The sequence below is a fragment of the Salvelinus alpinus genome, chromosome 17 (assembly GCF_045679555.1).
Source record: "Salvelinus alpinus chromosome 17, SLU_Salpinus.1, whole genome shotgun sequence".
Classification (NCBI taxonomy): Eukaryota; Metazoa; Chordata; class Actinopteri; order Salmoniformes; family Salmonidae; genus Salvelinus; species Salvelinus alpinus.
In genome coordinates this window covers 1,529,594-1,545,015 of record NC_092102.1, presented here as the reverse complement: position 1 = coordinate 1,545,015, position 15,422 = coordinate 1,529,594, and the positions used below count along the sequence as shown (strand labels likewise).

Below are 15,422 nucleotides of genomic sequence, written 5' to 3'. Positions count from 1 at the left end.
AGAGGCAACAAGTATCTCCTCACAGTGACTTGCGCATTCACCAAGTGGGTGGAGTGTCTGCCCGGAACCAATGACACAGCAGAAACCACGACAGTTCTTTTGCTCAACCACGTTTTCAGTTGTTTCAGCCTGCCAGGAGAAACCGTGGACAGCTACAGAGGAACCCATTTTTAGTCATCTGTAATGACCGAACGCTGGCGGCTCCTGGGAGTCAAAGCTAAACGCCACATCACGTACCACCCTAGGAGCTCCGGCAGGGTAGAAAGGAGCAACAAGACAATCGTCAGAATCCTGAGGAAATATGTGGCAGCCAACCACAAAGATTGAGACCTCAAACTCCCACTGATACTGATGGCGATCAGAGCCACACGCAACAGGTCTACGGAATAACACCATTCGAGATGACGGGACAACAAATGACACTTCCACTGCAACTCCTGTACAAACCGGGAGATGCCACCGCCTACACGGCTCATCAATACGTGGCGGACTTGCGAACCCACCTCCAGGCTACCATTGTGTACGCTCAAGGAAAGTTGGAAAGAAGTGCAGAACGTGACGAGACCCATTACGACAAAAAGGTTGGGGATAAGGTGTGGTACTACATACAGTTGAAGTCGGAAGTACATACACTTAGGTTGGAGTCATTAAAACTAGTTCTCAACCACTCCACACATTTCTTGTTTACAAACTATAGTTTTGGCAAGTCGGTTAGGACATCTACTTTGTGCATGACACAAGTAATTTTTCCAACAATTGTTTACAGACAGATTATTTCACTTATAATTCACTGTATCACAATTCCAGTGTGTCAGAAGTTGACTGTGCCTTTAAACAGCTTGGAAAATTCCAGAAAATGATGTCATGGCTTTAGAAACTTCTGATAGGCTAATTTACATCATTTGAGTCAACTGGAGGTGTACCTGTGGATGTATTTCATGGCCTACCTTCAAACTCAGTGCCTCTTTGCTTGACATCATGGGAAAATCAAAAGAAATCAGCCAAGACCTCAGAAAAAAAGTGGACCTTCACAAGTCTGGTTCATCCTGGTGAGCAATTTCCAAACACCAGAAGGTACCACGTTCATCTATACAAACAATAGTACGCAAGTATAAACACCATGGGACCACGCAGCCATCATACCGCTCAGGAAGGAGACGCGTTCTGTCTCCTAGAGATGAACGTACTTTGGTGCCAAAGTGCAAATCAATCCCAGAGCAACAGGAAACAGGTACAAAAGTATCTACATCCACAGTAAAACAAGTCCTATATCGACATAACCTGAAAGGCCGCTCAGCAAGGAAGAAGCCACTGCTCCAAAACCATAAAAAAACCATAAAAAAGCCAGACTACAGTTTACAACTGCACATGGGGACAAAGATTGTACTTTTTGGAGAAAATAGAACTGTTTGGCCATAATGACCATCGTTATTTTTGGAGGAAAAAGGGTGAGGCTTGCAAGCCGAAGAACACCATCCTAACCGTGAAGCACGGGGGTGGTAGCATCATGTTGTGGGGGTGCGTTGCTGCAGGAGGGACTTGTGCACTTCACAAAATAGATGGCATCATGAGGGAGGAAAATTATGTGGATATATTGAAGCAACATCTCACAATTCCTATAGTCTAGTCAGGAAGTAACCAAGGCATCTGGTGAGGAGAGTGTTACACTAGTCTAATAAGGAAGTAACCAAGGAATCTGGTAAAGAGTGTTACAGAGGTCTAATAAGGAAGTAACCAAGACATCTGGTAAAGAGAGTGTTACAGTAGTTTAGTCAGGAAGTAACTAAGACATCTGGTAAAGAGAGTGTAGTAGTAAAGAGAGTGTACCAGAGAATACAGTGCAACTCCAGAAGCAGGGAAGTCAAAGGGAAAACATTTCAGCACACTTGTCTGAAGACGAGAGGACAGGGTCATCCTTGGTCCCTATTTTATCGTTTAACAGTAGTTTAGTCAGGAAGTAACCAAGGCATGGATGAGGGTTTTGGTGCTGGAGTGTGACAGTGAGGGGAGGAGCCTGGAGATTTTGTGAGGTGGTAGATTGCTGTTCGGGTGCTGGATTTTATGTGGGGTTTGAATCAGAGGGTACCATCCAGGGAGACACCGAGGCTTTTAACTTATGTTTACAGAGGGACGGGGAAACCATCTGTGGTGATGCTTGGAGAGAGTGGATTGAGAGACGATGAGCATGACCTCTGTCTTATTGCTGTTGAGTTTGAGGAGGTTCATGCTCATTCAGCGCTGGATGTCCTGAAGGCAGCTGATGAGGGAGGGGAGTGGTGGGTTTGGTAGAGAGGCAGAGCTGGGTGTGATCAGCATAGCAGTGAACTTTATGATGTTGCCTGATCTCGCCCAGGGGTAGGAGAAATATGGATTCTTCTGACAATTAGCATTCATGGTTGAGGAAGGTTTTTACACATTAATGAGTGATTTACACGAATGAGGTCCATGGTTTGAATCATAAGTGAAATGTATTCAGAAATCTATTACTTAAAACGGGATTTCAGCCGTAAGAAGTTAACGGGATCGATATGACAACAGCCAGTGAAAGTGCAGTGCGCCAAATTCAAACAACAGAAATCTCATAATTAAAATTCCTCAAACATACAAGTATTATACACCATTTTAATAATAAACTTGTTGTTAATCCCACCACAGTGTCCGATTTCAAAAAGGCTTTACGATTAGGTCAGCACCTAGTCACAGAAAAACACAGCCATTTTTCCAGCCAAAGAGAGGAGTCACAAAAAGCAGAAATAGAGATAAAATTAATCACTAACCTTTGATGATCTTCATCAGATGACACTCATAGGACTTCATGTTACACAATACATGTATGTTTTGTTCGATAAAGTTCATATTTATATCCAAAAATCTCGCGTTATGTTCAGTAATGTTTTGATTCCAAAACATCCAGTGATTTTGCAGAGAGCCACATCAATTTACAGAAATACTCATAATAAACATTTGATAAAAGATACAAGTGTTATGCATGGAACTTTAGATAAACTTCTCCTTAATGCAACTGCTGTGTCAGATTTCAAAAAAACTTTACGGAAAAAGCACACCATGCAATAATCTGAGTACAGCGCTCAGAGACCAATTACAAGCCATACAGATACCCGCCATGTTGTGGAGTCAACAGAAGTCAGAAATAGCATTATAAATATTCACACACCTTTGATGATCTTCATCAGAATGCACTCCCAGGAATCCCAGTTCTACAATAAATGTTTGTTTTGTTCGATAAAGTCCATCATTTATGTCCAAATACCTCCTTTTTGTTTGCGCGTTTAGTTCACAAATCCAAATTCATGAGGCGCAGGCACACTTAGTCCAGACGAAAAGTCCAAAAAGTTATATTACAGTTCGTAGAAACATGTCAAACGATGTAAAGAATCAATCTTTAGAATGTTTTTATCATAATTCTTCAATAATGTTTCAACCGGACAATTCCTTTGTCTTTAGAAATGAAAAGGAACGCAGCTAGCTCTCACGGCCGTGTGCATGAATTAGCTCATGGCATTCTGCCAGACCCCTTAGTCAAACAGCTCTTATTCGCTCCCCCTCACAGTAGAAGCCTGAAACAAAGTTCTAAAGACTGTTGACATCTAGTGGAAGCCTTAGGAAGTGCAATAGGACCAAATTTACACTGTATCTTGGATAGGCAAAGACTTGAAAACCTACAAACCTCAGATTTCCCACTTCCTGGTAGGATTTTTTATCAGGTTTTTGCCTGCCATATGAGTTCTGTTATACTCACAGACATCATTCAAACAGTTTTAGAAACTTCAGAGTGTTTTCTATCCAAATCTACTAATAATATGCATATCTTAGCTTCTGGGTCTGAGTAGCAGGCAGTTTACTCTGGGCACGCTTTTCATCCGAACGTGGAAATAAAATCTTAATTTCTTAAAATCAATACACATAAGTATATATTTTTAAACCTGCATATTTAGCTAAAAGAAATCCAGGTTAGCAGGCAATATTAACCAGGTGAAATTGTGTCACTTCTCTTGCGTTCATTGCACGCAGAGTCAGTGTATATGCAACAGTTTGGGCCGCCTGGCTCGTTGTGAACTAATTTGCCAGAATTTTACGTAATTATGACATAACATTGAAGGTTGTGCAATGTAACAGGAATACTTAGACTTATGGATGCCACCCGTTAGATAAAATACGGAACGGTTCCGTATTTCACTGAAATAATAAACGTTTTGTTTTCGAAATGATAGTTTCCGGATTTGGCTTGTACGCATTCACTCAAGCACTTTTGTGCATTTTGCCAGCAGCTCTTCGCAATGCTTCAATCATTGAGCTGTTTATGACTTCAAGCCTATCAACTCCCGAGATTAGGCTGGTGTAACCGATGTGAAATGGCTAGCTAGTTAGCAGGGTGCGCGCTAATAGCGTTTCTATCGGTGACGTCACTCACTCTGAGACTTGGAGTAGTTGTTCCCCTTGCTCTGCAAGGGCCGCGGATTTTGTGGAACGATGGGTAACGATGCTTCGAGGGTGGCTGTTGTCGATGTGTTCCTGGTTCGAGCCCAGGTAGGGGCGAGGAGAGGGACGGAAGCTATACTGTTACACTGGCAATACTGAAGTGCCTATAAGAACATCCAATAGTCAAAGGTATATGAAATACAAATGGTATAGAGAGAAATAGTCCTATAATTCCTAGAATAACTACAACCTAAAGCTTCTTACTTGGGAATATTGAAGACTCATGTTAAAAGGAACCACCAGCTTTCATATGTTCTCATGTTCTGAGCAAGGAACTTTAAACGTTAGCTTTTTTTACATGGCACATATTGCACTTTTACTTTATTCGCCAACAATTTGTTTTTGCATTATTTAAACCAAATTGAACTTGTTTCATTATTTATTTGAGGCTAAATTGATTTTATTGATGTATTATATTAAGTTAAAATAAAAGTGTTCATTCAGTATTGTTGTAATTGTCATTATTACAAATAAAAAAATACAAAATCGTCCGATTTAATCGGTATCGGCTTTTTTTGGTCATCCAATAATCGGTATCGGTATCGGCGGCGAAAAATCATAATCGGTCGACCTCTACTCATAACAATCGGTAATCGGCATTTTTGGATGCCGATTATGGCCGATTTATATTGCAGTCCACGAGGAGACTGCGTGGCAGGCTGACCACCTGTTATGCGAGTGCAGGCGTCAAGGAGCCATGGTAAGTTGCTAGCTAGCATTAAACTTCTCTTATCAAAAAACATCAATCTTAACATAATCACTAGTTAACTACACATGGTTGATGATATTGGCAGTTTAACTAGCTTGTTCTGCGTTGCATATAATCAATGCGGTGCCTGAAATTGTGTCACTTCCTTTGCGTTTAGTGTAAGCAGAGGTGGTAAATGCAGCAGTTTGGGTCATCTGGCTCGTTGCGAACTGTTACAAATATATAAAAATCGTCCGATTAATCGGTATCGGCTTTATTTGGTCCTCCAATAATCGGTATCAGCGTTGAAAAATCATAATTGGTCGACCTCTAGTTAGAATCACCTTTTGGCGGCGATTACAGCTGTGAGTCTTTCTGGGTAAGTCTCTAAGAGCTTTGCACACTTGGATTGTGCAATGTTTGCAATTATTCTTTAAAAAATTATTCAAGCTCTGTCAAATTGGTTGTGATCATTGCTAGACAGCTATTTATCAACTCTTGCCATAGATTTCAAGCCGATTTAACTCAAACCTGTAACTAGGCCACTCAGAAACATTCAATGTCGTCTTGGTAAGCAACTCCAGTGCATATTTGGCCTTGTGTTTTAGGTTATTGTCCTGCCTATAGGTGAATTTGTCTCCCAGTGTCTGTTAGAAAGCAGACCGAAGCAGGTTTTCCTCTCGAATTTTGCCTGTGCTTAGCTTTATTTCTTTTTTTTTCATCATAAACTCCCCAGTCCTTGCCGATGACAAGCATACCCATAACATGATGCAGCCACCACCATGCTTGAAGATATGAAGAGTGGTACTCCATGATGTGTTGTTGGATTTTCCCCAAACATAACGCTTTGTTTTCAGGACTTAAAGTTAATATCTTTGCCACACATTCATGTTTTGTAATATTGTTATTCTGTACAGGTTTCCTTGCATTGTTTTTCAGTGAATAGAGATTTAACCAACATAAAAAAAAATAACAAAAGTTGACACAAGCAACAGATTCTGAAAATGTATGATTGATATGAAGGTTTTTTTGTTGTATTTCCAATATGATTAATTGTAAACATTAAGAGAAATGAAGGATTTTCTACAATGTTGTTGATCCATCCTCAGTTTGCTTCTATCACAGCCATTAAACTCTAACTGTTTTAAAGTCATCAATTTAAAATTGGATTTGATCTAAGCACTTCTCCTTTCAGGTGTGTTTCTTTGTTGCTCTCTACTACAATGTGATCATCGGCTGGGGCCTGTTCTACTTGGGGAACTCTTTTCAGTACCCTTTACCTTGGGAAGAGTGTCCTGAACATGGTAACAAAACTGGTAAGTAAACACTCCCATGGCCACAACGCATCAGCTGTGTCTGATGTGCCACCCTATTCCCTATATAGTGCACTACTTTGAGCAGGGCGGCCTATAGTCTACTGTTGGATTCTGGGGTAAACTTTGAACATTGTTATACTCAGAAGTATAGGAGCATTAGTTACATAAGAGACATGAGGGGTCGCCATAATGAAGCTTGGGAGGAGCTGAGTGCAGGGAAAACCATTGCATGTGACAGTACTGATAAGGGGAGATACCGTTGAAGGCTCATATCACTTAGTTCCCTGCTTAGCAAGAATAATGCAATGTTTAGCGATAAGGAGGAGACGCCACCCAAAGTGGGGTATGAATACCTCCACGGGGGAAGCCATGTCTGTGTCTGAATTACAGCTGTATCGACCCTTTGGGAAGAATTAAACTTGGTTAAGCTTCTCTAGTGTCCGTGAGTTATTTATTCAAAATTAGAACCTAACACTACTGTATAAGGAATAGGTTTCCATTTAGGACACAACCATCACTCATTCATTGCCTAACATTTTCAATAATGTTGTCCAAATACAAACACAGTACAAGCCTTATGTGAACCTGACCGTTGTCTTTGTCTTTAATCTCAGTGGAGGAATGCACAGCCAGTAGTCCCACCGCCTACTTCTGGTTCCGGAAGGCTCTAGACATTACCAACTCCATCGATGTGACGGGCGAGTTTAACCCCGTCATCACCTGCTGCCTGCTTGCCGCCTGGACCATCGTCTGCATGGGCATGTTCAAGGGCATCAAGTCTTCTGGCAAGGTACTGAGTGTTCTGCTTAAGCATTACTGTTTGGTCTGCACGTATAGCCTTACTGGAATTTGAGTCAACCCGCCTAAGCATGACACACAATTGCAGAGGAACTAATTGAATCACTGAAGCTGGGGGTGTAGAAGTGTACATTCCAGTGCGGTCATAGGCCTGTCTGTGGAGTTATCCCACTGACCCTAACTTCACAGAAGCCTGTTTAAATTCCTTCTCTTTTAAAGTTCTCGAAAATGGAGAACGGCCATCAAAAGGACAGAGCATATGTCATCAGACTCTTGGTCGACTGACTCGGTGGAGATTTTAAGACGTCCTGATCAATAGACGTGTTACCCCTCCTTCTCCTGTCATCCAAGGTGATGCGTTTCTCCTCGATCTTCCCCTACGTGGTGCTGCTGTGTTTCCTCATCAGAGGGCTGATGCTGGATGGGGCTACAGAGGGCATCAAGTGCATGTTCCAGCCTAAGGTATCATCATCACCCACCCAGCACACTGCTTGTATGAATGACAGTTATAAGGGAAAAGAGAGGTGGGGGGGGGGGGGGGGGCATGTGATAACCTGGCTAATACTACCACATACAGCCTAATACTGGGACTGCTTAAGCACACACTGATAAACAAACCCTTTTATTGTATTTTTTAAACTGTGTAATCCTGATTGTTCTAAAGGGGTATGTGGTTCAGAATTACTCCACTTTTGCAACCATGGCAATTCACACACAAATTCCTTGCGTTCAATAATCCATCAACTTCCTCACCTCCATGCGCTGCGTGACGCGGTGTGTGTTTGGGTGTGTGTGTGTGTGTGTGTGTGTGTGTGTGTGTGTGTGTGTGTGTGTGTGTGTGTGTGTGTGTGTGTGTGTGTGTGTGTGTGTGTGTGTGTTGGGATGAAAAGAGGCTATGTTGAAATGCCCTGTGTTCGGGTACTGTTTCTGGTGTTATGTTTAGGTAGATATTATTATATATCTACATGCATATCTACTCGGCCATAAAAAAAAGAAAGAATTCTGGGTCGTAGCGATAGCACATAATAAACTGACTGGTTGTTTTTCACACTCCCCTCTCTCAGTAACTTGGAGAAGCTGTCTGAGCAGTTTTCCGTGGGGCCCCTAGACCGGGACCTGCTACCCGGGTTTAACATCTCTGACCCCAGTTTGGTACCACTGGAGGGCCTACAGGGATTGGTTCACGGCTCGCGGAGCCAAGGTCCCTGGCAACCTCGCCGACTGCAGCCTAGAGGAGGAGATGAACAAGGCAAATGGTTGATCTTGCACTCTAGCCTGCCTCTTCTTTCACTGCATCTCAACTCTGTTTTCTTTGTTACAGCGTTGCCCTCTTTATTTGCAAACCAACCAACCCTGCAGACATTTGTGTATGTTCTTCCACCCACTCCTTGTAAATTAATCATTTAATTCTAGCAGGTTTATTGCTAAAATGTAAATATGTTAAGATAGTTAGGATCTGTTGAGGTATATCATGATACATGTACATCTCTTTTCTCTCTCCCCTTCCCTTTCTCCTTGTCCCTCTCTTTCGGGGTGTGGAGGGCACAGGGCTGGCATTCATAGCCTTCACCGAGGCCATGACTCTGTTCCCCGGGCAGTCCCTTCTGGTCGAGCCTTGTTCTTCCTCATGCTGCTCAACCTGGGCCTCAGCACCATGTTCGGGGCCTTGGAGGGCATCCTCACACCCCTCGCCGACAACTTCAAAGTGCTGAAGCGCCACAAGACCGAGCACGCCGGTAAAGAGAGCGAGAGAGATGGTGTCTGTGTCAATGTTTTCGCTCACGAGCCCCTTTTTCTATCAGGTGGCCCATCTTGGGTTTCTGACCCTAAGTTTGGGAACCACTGGATGAAACTATTCATTTGTATAAACATTTGAAGTCTTATTCATATAGAAGTGTTATAACATGGCATCATAATGGGGTCTGAGTGTTAGTCCTCACTCCAAGTGTGTCTGCGTGGGGACTGTAATGTTCTCTCCCTTCCCCAGTGTTTAGCTGCATCGTCGGCTTTCTGATTGGCATGCTGTTCACGCAGCGCTGTGGGAACTACTTTCTAATGATGTTTGACGACTTTCAGCGTGTCCTGGGTATACGGCGCTGACCGGTAAGAACCTAATAACTACACTGACCACATAAATCACACGATGTCCCTCAGAAATTAGATGACACAATTTCTTTCCCGAAACAGGAATTATACATTGATGAAGAAATAGTCATACTTTTGGATTAATACAAATTTAGATGACAAACAGTGATTCACAGCATCGATCCTTCAGGTCGACTTGCTGTGTTTGTTCCCCATTGTCACTGATCATTGTCTTGTGTATCTGAATGTCCAGGTTTCTTGATGACATAGAGAAGATGCTGCACTGGCGCCCCCTGTGATGTATAAGTACCTGTGGAAGTACGTGTGTCTGCTGGCCATGCTGGGGCTGCTGGGAGCTAGCCTGCTGAGGATGTGCTTCAAACGGTCCACCCACACCGCCTGGAACAGAGAAACGGTAAGGAGACACTAGGCTGCTCGTCTTTTTTCCCGAACTCAAAGGCGGCCTCACCATGGCTGATATACGACCATATACAGTGCATTCGGAAAGCAATTCAGACCCTTTGACTTTTTCCACATTTTGTTACAGCCTTATTCTAAAATGGATTAAATCGTTTTTTCCCCTCATCGATCTACACACAATACCCCATAATGACAAATAAAAAAACAGGTTTTTAGACATTTTTACAGATGTATAAAATAAAAGATCACATTTACTTAAGTATTCAGACCGTTTACTCAGTGCTTCAGTTGAAGCACCTTTGGCAGCGATTACAGCCTTGAGTTTTCTTGGATATGACGCTACAAGCTTGGCACACCTGTATTTGGTGTGTTTCTCTCAAGCTCTGTCAGGTTGGATGGGGAGAGTCGCTGCGCAGCTATTTTCAGGTCTCTCCAGAGATGTTCGATCGGGTTCAAGTGCGGGCTCTGGCTCGGCCACTCAAGGACATTCAGAGACTTGTCCCGAAGACACTCCTGCGTTGTCTTGGCTGTTTGCTTAGGGTCATTGTCCTGTTGGAAGGTGAACCTTCATCCCAGTCTGAGGTCCTGATCATTCTGGAGCAGGTTTTCATCAAGGATCTCTCTGTACTTTGCTCCGTTCATCTTTCCCTCAATCCTGACTAGTCTCCCAGTCCCTGCTGCTGAAAAACATCCCCACAGCATGTATGCTGCCACCACCATGCTTCACTGTAGGGATGGTGCCAGGTTTTCTCCAGGCGTGACGCTTGGCATTCAGGCCAAAGCGTACAATGTTGGTTTCTTCAGACCAGAGAGTATTGTTTCTCATGGTCTGAAAGTCCTTTAGGTACCTTTTGGCAAACTCCAAGTGGGCTGTCATGTGCCTTTTACTGAGAAGTGGCTTCCGTCTGGCCAGTCTACCATAATGGCCTGATTGGAGGAGTGCTGCAGAGATGGTTGTCCTTCTGGAAGGTTCTCCCATCTCCACAGAGGAACTCTGGATCTCTGTCAGAGTGACCATCGGGTTCTTGATCACCTCCCTTGATTGCTCTGTTTGGCTGGGCGGTTAGCTGTAGGAAGAGTCTTGGTGGTTTCAAACTTCTTCCATTTAAGAATGATGGAGGCTATTGTGTTCTTGGGGACCTTCAATGCTGCAGAAATATTTTGGTACCGTTCCCCAGATCTGTGCCTCAACATAATCCTGTCTCGAAGCTCTACAGACAATTCCTTCAACCTCATAGCTTGGTTTTTGCTCTGAAATGCACTATCAACTGTGGGACCTTATATAGGTGTGTGTGTGTGTGTGTGTGTGTGTGTGTGTGTGTGTGTGTGTGTGTGTGTGTGTGTGTGTGTGTGTGTGTGTGTGTGTGTGTGTGTGTGTGTGTGTGTGTGTGTGTGTGTGTGTGTGTGTGTGTGTGTGTGTGTGTGTGTGTATGTGTGTGTGTGTGTAATGCTTTTCCAACAGTCTTGAAGGAGTTTCCACATATGCTGAGCACTTTTTGGCTGTTTTTCCTTCACTCTGCGGTCCAACTCATCCCAAACCGTCTCAATTGGGTTGAAGTCAGGTGATTGTGGAGGCCAGGTCATCTGATGCAACACTCCATCACTCTCCTTCTTGGTCAAATAGCCCTTACACAGCCTGGAGGTGTGTTGGCTCATTGTCCTGTCGAAAAATAAATGATTGTCCAACTAAGCGCAAACCAGATGGTATGACGTATCGCTGCAGAATGCTGTGTTAACCATGCTGGTTAACTGTGCCTTGAATTCTAAATACATCAGTGTCATGAGCATAGCACCATCACACCACCTCCTCCATGCTTCACGGTCGGAACCACACATGTAGAGATCATCCGTTCATTTACTCTGCGTCTCACAAAGACACGGTGGCTGGAACCAAAAATCTCAAATTTGGAATCATCAGAACAAAGGACAGATTTTAACCGGTCTGGTGTCCATTGCTCGTGTTTCTTGGCCCAAGCAAGTCTCTTCTTATTGATGTCTGTCTTTTTGGTGTCCTTTAGTAGTGGTTTCTTTACTCAAATTTGACCATGAAGGCCTGATTCACACAGTTGATGTTGAGATGTCTGTTACTTGAACTCAGAAGCATTTATTTGGCCAGCAATTTCTGAGGCTTGCAATTCTAATGACCTTATCCTCTACAGCAGAGGTAACTCTGGGTCTTCCTTTCCTGTGGCGGTCCTCATGAGAGAGAGTTTCATAGTGCTTGATGGTTTTTGGGACTGCACTTGAAGAAACATTCTTGAAATGTTCCGCATTGACTGACCTTCATGTCGGAAAGTAGTGATGGACTGTCATTCCTCTTTGCTTATTTGAGTTGTTCTTGCCATAATATGGACATGGTCTTTTACCAAATAGGGCCATCTTCTGTATACCAACCCTTGTCACAACAATTGATTGGCTCAAATGCATTATTTTAAAATGAACTTTTAACAAGGCACACCTGTTAATTGAAATGCATTCCAGGTGACTACCTCATGAAGCTGGTTGAGAGAATGCCAAGAGTGCGCGAAGCTGTCATCAAGGCAAAGGGTGGCTACTTTGAAGAATCTCAAATTTACAATATATTTAGATTTAACACTTTTTTGGTTACTACATGATTACGTGTTATTTCATAGTTTTGGTGTCTTCACTGTTACTCTACAATGTAGAAAATAGTAAAACTAAAGAAAAACCCTTGAATGAGTAGGTGTCAACTTTTGACTGGAACTGTATGTAAATAAGGTATTTGTTTTTTATTTTAAATACATTTTCAAACATTTCTAAACCTGTTTTTGCGTTTTCAGTGTGTGTGTGTGTGTGTGTGTGTGTGTATATAGATTGAGGAACATATTTTATTTAATCAATTTTAGAATAAGGCTTTAACGTAACAAAGTGGAAAAAGTCAAGGGGTCTGAATACTTTCTGAATGCACCGTTTATTGGTAACATGTTATATGTGATCAATATATGAGCTACAGTTTTTATGACAATAGGGAGATCATAAAGATTCTGCCTTTTCCTCTCTGCTTTAGTTATTCTGTCCTCCCTGTTTGTATGCCTGTCCACGTCTTGCTCTCAACCTGCCCATCCATTTACATTGTCTGCACCCAACTACATTACCTACTGTCTCCCCACTTTGTATCTTCTTTATATTTGAACTTACTGATCTCTTCCTCAGGCCTCAGAGGTGACTCTGGACTACCCTGACTGGGCACTGGCTGGTCCCTGACTGGTCCCTGACTGTCCTGGCTGTCCTGATCATTTTAGCCACATTGCCAGTCCCCTGAGGGGCAGAACTAGACACAACTCCTTAGGAAGTGGCACCGACACAAGGGGTGCATACACCAAGTGCAGCACCGTGGAGTGTGACACCCCGGTAGCCGCTCTATTGGACGAACACCTGGAAAGGAACGGCATGCCCAATGATTCTCCCTCCCCATTGGCTGAGGAGAACCTCAGACTCCTCCCACAGAGGGAAGGAGTGGAGGATATAGAGGATTCATCCGACTTGTGAGGGGGAGGAAACAAGGAGAAAACAGACTAAAATGAAGGACTAAAAATAGGGAAATATGAGCTGCTAGCTTGCATGATGTCAGATATAACATGGTGGGACCATGGAAGAATGTGTATTGATTGAACAATTTATATTTTTAAGCTGAAATTATTTGTTTTAAAGATTGTCTGCTTTCAGATTTTCTCTATTTTAAATGATTTGAAAGCAGCCATTTTGGGTTACATTTCCATTTTTTACGCAGTAAGCCAAAAGTGAACAACTTTTTCAGTAGTTGTCATTAGTGGTTCGTAAGTGAGGTAACATGTTGCTGAGACATTGCCTCAAATGTTTAAATCTTCAGCCCACCTAGGGTGTTTTTCCACACGGTTGCTTTTTAACATCCCACACTTGGTTACATGGAGTAGAGAACTCTTAAGGACCGGAATATTCCCTTCCACCACAGGTTGGGTGGGTATTGTTCCTTTCACTGTATGTTTGTGTTCCAAAGTAAAAGTAGGAAAAGTTACACAGACCGCCCCTGTTAAATGTCCTCCAAATATGTGTTGAGGTAACTTGGTGAATGCGGGCGCATGCCGCGGGGAAAAACAGAGGTGTGACTATCTGATATTTGCACACAGAAGTTGTCCACGCACTTGTCAATTAAGACGTTGATGGAAATATGTTACAATTGTACATTTTGTTTTAGTTTTCTTGTTTTAGCATAATGTAAAAGAAAGTCCGTGCCAAATTTCACATTGTGCCTTGGCGATGATACAAGAGCCCAAGTGCAATTTCTACGTTACAGTGCCACCAGCAATGTATCAATTTGACCAGTATATGACCTGTTGGGAAGTCCAACTAACAATTACTCCTTTTTGTTATTTATTGAAGCAAATGGTTACAATGTAGCTTCCTTTTACTCGAGCGTATTGAACTTGATTTTGTTTGTTCGTGGAATGTTTTGAATTGCCTCTGTACCATCAATGCTGTATTGTGTCCGCCCATTAGAATATGTGCCATCAACTTGACTTGCATTCCATTTGACTTTCAAATGGATTTGAATATTTTGAAAGAACAGTTAACACGAGATTCACGTTGTGTGTTTTAAGATGCACGTTTGTTTAAATAGTACTTAAGGAAAATGTAATATAATGCAAGTGCAACTTTTTAATATTTGTCTTTATTTTGTTTTCCTCCTTAGTGTATGTATTATATTTCGAATTACAAAAAAAATGAATCTGGCTAGAATTATGGGAGACTCAGGGCTGGCTTTAGCCTTTTGGTACCCTTCCCCAGATCTGTGCCTCGACACAATCCTTTCTCGGAGCTCTACGGATAATTCCTTCGACCTCATGGCTTGGTTTTTGCTCTGACATGCACTGTCAACTTTGGGACGTTATATACACAGGAGTGTGCCTTGTCAAATCAATTGAATTTATCACAGGTGGAGTCCAAGTTGTAGAAACATCACAAGGATGATCAATGGAAACAGGATGCACCTGAGCTCAGTTTTGAGTCTCATAGAATAGGGTCTGAATACTTATGTAAATAAGGTATTTCAGATTTTATTTTAAATATACATTTGAAAAGAATTCTAAAGTTTTTGCTTCATCATTATTGGTTATTGTGTGTAGTATGATGAGGAATTGTGTTCATCCATTTTAGAATAAGGCTGTAAGAAAATGTGGGCAAAGTCAAGGGTGTCTGAATACTTTCCGAATTCACATGTATTTATGCATCGCATGTCCCTTTCATACTGTATGTGTGTGTATTCTCTCTTTGGATATATGGGTGGCTGGGGACAGTAGTTGTCTTGGATGCAGTTCTGTCAATCATCTAGGGACACTGGGAGTGGAATCCGAGGGTACAGATACAGCGAGAGAAGGGAAAGAACAGCTGAGTGAACACACCTGGCAGACAGGAGTGGCTGCCAAACCAGCTAAAGAACTGGTATGTACATATGTCTATATCTGATTTGTATATCTAAATACTGTATATAATTGAATGGGAGACAACCTAAGTATACATGGAAATGCATGAGAATTTAAATAAACAGTAAGTTGTGATTACTAAGCTTAAACCGCATATTTCAAGACCTGTCATTGTATTGGTTGCATGCACATATT

The 15,422-nt window shown here is 42.4% G+C and overlaps 1 pseudogene; it reads left to right on the top strand.

The window, feature by feature from the left end:
- Positions 1-401: 401 nt before the first annotated feature.
- On the top strand, positions 402-14,821 carry LOC139543206 (sodium-dependent neutral amino acid transporter B(0)AT2-like; annotated as a pseudogene).
- The last annotated feature ends 601 nt before the right edge of the window (positions 14,822-15,422 follow it).